At 48.1% G+C, this 2,030-nt stretch overlaps 1 pseudogene; it reads left to right on the top strand.

Annotated features, from left to right (window-relative positions):
• LOC110314171 overlaps nt 1-1,693 on the top strand; it is a 2,513-nt pseudogene extending 820 nt beyond the window's left edge.
• Nucleotides 1,694-2,030: the final 337 nt, after the last annotated feature.

Genomic DNA, 2,030 nt, shown 5'->3' with positions numbered 1-2,030 from the left:
AGAAGTGGATGGAGGGGGCTGGAGAGATGGCTCAGCTGTTAAGTGCACTGATTGCTCTTGCAAAGATCCTGAGTTCAAATCCTATCAACCACATGGTGGCTCACAACCATCCATAATGAAATCTGACGCCCTCTTCTGGAGACAGCTACAGTGTACTTACATATAATAAATAAATAATTCTTAGAAAAAAAGAAGTGGATGGAAAGAGGCAATGGGTGGGAGAGGGGATGGGAAGAGAACAGGGTGGGGGAATCAGGTGTAGGGAGAGCAGGGAAGAGAGAATGGAAATTGGCTGTGGGCACTGGAGGCATCTCTGGGGTGTGCCAGAGACCTGGGACAGGGGTGGTGGCAGCAGGGAGTCTATGGGGGGTGACTCTAGATGAGACTGCTAACAGTGGGGGATATGGAGCCTGAAGTGGCCACTTCCTATAGCCAGACAGGACTCCCAGTCGAGGTATAAGGACATCAACCCACCCACAAAACCTTTGACTCAACTTGTGTCTTCCCTACAAGATGTGCAGGGACAAAGAGTATAAAGATGGAGGGAATGGCCAACCAATGACTGGCCCAAATTGAGACCCATCCCATGGGCAAGCACCAATCCCTGGNACTATTAATTAAACTTTGTTATGCTTACAGATATGATCCTACCATAACTGTCCTCTGAAAGGCTCCACTCAGCAGCCAATGGAAACAAATACAGAGACCCACAGTCAAACATTAGATAGAGTTCAGAGGGTCTTATGCAAGGGTGCAAGGATTGATGGAATCCTCAGGGGATAAGGACTCCNCAAGAAGACCAAAAGTCAACTAAACTGAACCCTTGGGGGCTCCCAGAGGCTGAGCCATGAACCAAAGATCATACACAGGCTAGACCTAATGCCACCCTCCCACAGATGTAGCAGATGTGCATCTTAGTCTTTATGCAGTTTNCCCAACAACTGGAGCTGGGATTTGTCCCTGAATCTGTTACCTGCCTATGGATCCTGTTCCCCTAACTGGGCAGCTTTTTCTGGATAGGAGAGTATGTGCCTAGTCCTGCAGTGACTTGATGTGCCAGAGTTGAGTGATACCCATGCCTTCCCCTTCTCGGAGAAAAAGAGGAGGGGTGGTGGAGGGGCTGTGTGAGGGGGGAGTGGGAGGAGATAGGGGAGCTGCTAGCAGAATGTAAAGTGAATTAATAAATTAACAAAAAATATATATATATAAAAAAAAAAGAGTGTGGTGGCCAAGTTCAATACCTCCCAGCTGATTACCCCCCAGGCTCAGGTGTCCCTGTAGATTTCGAAGAGAGCTGACAGAGTGTGCCAAGGACTTCAGTCTCATCCTGGATGATACAGCTATCACAGAGCTGAGTTTCAGCCTAGAGTATGCAGCTGCTGTAGAAGCCAAGCAAGTGGCCCAGCAGGAATCCCAGCAGGCCCAGTTTTTAGTGGAGAAACTGAAGCAGGAACAGCAACAGAAGATTGTGCAGGCTGAGGGGGAGGCAGAGGCTGCCAAGATGCTTGGAGAAGCACTGAGCAAGAATCCTGGCTATATCAAGCTCCGAAAGATCCAGGCCACCCAGAACATCTCTAAGATGATCAACAAGTCACAGAACTGAATCTATCTCACAGCTGACAACCTTGTGCTGAATCTACAGGATGAAAGTTTTACTCGGAGAAGTAACAGCCTCATTAAGGATAAGAAGTGAGTGTGGTCATCAAGAACCCCACCACCAGAGAAGCTGGCACACTTCTCCAGCTTGGAGGAGCCAGCTTGGGGGGTCAAGCACACCCCACCCTGACCCAGGCATCATGTGATAGATTCTGTATCTGCCCTCTTGGATTAAGGAAGACTGAAGACCAGCCCTTTCAGAGGCTTTTCCCCCTTCCTGTATTGGCTGGGAAGGGGGAATGGGACAGTGTGATTTCTCTGTTATTTCCTACAGCATTGTCCCTCTCCCAGAGTGTGGGAGATAACCACCATGACAGGAACTCTCAATAAAATTTTTATTACTTAAACTAAAAAAAAAAAGTTATGAATTTGAG

The sequence above is a fragment of the Mus pahari genome, chromosome X (genome assembly GCF_900095145.1).
Source record: "Mus pahari chromosome X, PAHARI_EIJ_v1.1, whole genome shotgun sequence".
Classification (NCBI taxonomy): domain Eukaryota; kingdom Metazoa; phylum Chordata; class Mammalia; order Rodentia; family Muridae; genus Mus; species Mus pahari.
The sequence above is the reverse complement of the archived record's forward strand: the minus strand, read 5'-3'. Positions and strand labels throughout refer to the sequence as shown.